The sequence below is a fragment of the Electrophorus electricus genome, unplaced genomic scaffold, assembly GCF_041902795.1.
Source record: "Electrophorus electricus isolate QZ-2024a unplaced genomic scaffold, ASM4190279v1 Scaffold137, whole genome shotgun sequence".
NCBI lineage: Eukaryota > Metazoa > Chordata > Actinopteri > Gymnotiformes > Gymnotidae > Electrophorus > Electrophorus electricus.
In genome coordinates, this window is record NW_027658419.1 from 154,821 (window position 1) to 155,739 (window position 919).

Genomic DNA, 919 nt, shown 5'->3' on the forward strand with positions numbered 1-919 from the left:
AAAATATAATTTGGATAGTCCCAATAATCTAGAAAAATCAAATCTCATCATTACAGTGCCAACAACACATCAACATCACCAGACTTCAAAGCACTTGTCTGAGAGGAAGATTTGTATGCCTGTAATTCTGTTGTTGAAGAGCCTATAAAATCAAAATAGGCTTTTAAATTTGAAATTTTAAACTCAAATAAATACAGCCTTATTTTAAATGCCTAAACACACACACACACACACACACACAGTTACCTCACAGTGTGAATATTGTTGTTGGTGGAGAAAGTATCATAGATCCTCTTTGCTGACACATCAGTGATGTCATTGTGACTGAGGTTGAAATTAGATGGATTATAATTACCACATTGTTCAGGATTCCCAAACACACCTCCCTCTACTAAATCACCGTGTAGTAGTACAAACACCTGTAGATTTATATATCAATGAATTAAAGTAATGAACGAATGAATTAATAAACGAATGATTGAATTAGCAAATGAATGAATAAGCAAAGCAATAAATAGTATATTTGTGTCAGTGGACCTGAGTCATTAATGGCCAGATAATTATGCATTTTGACATTTTAAACAAAATATCATTTCTTTCAGTTCTTGTACACATGACTTGTTATCTATCAGGCATGAAACTGTAAATCATAATGAGTCTGTTATGCCTTATTTCTCTTTTTAATGAGAACATGTGTTTCTACAAGCAGTCTGGATATTCTGTAGACCACAGAGATCCATCCTGCCAAGTACAGGCAGTGATCAGTGATCCAGGCAGCCAGTGAGAGAGGTCGTCATTTCCAAATAAAATCACCAAGAAAATCAAGCTTTTTGCTGTTTGCTTTTGAAAAATAAAGTCCTTGAAGGAACACAGGATATGACTGAATGAGCAAAGTTAAATTTATATAGAGCCTTTCAAG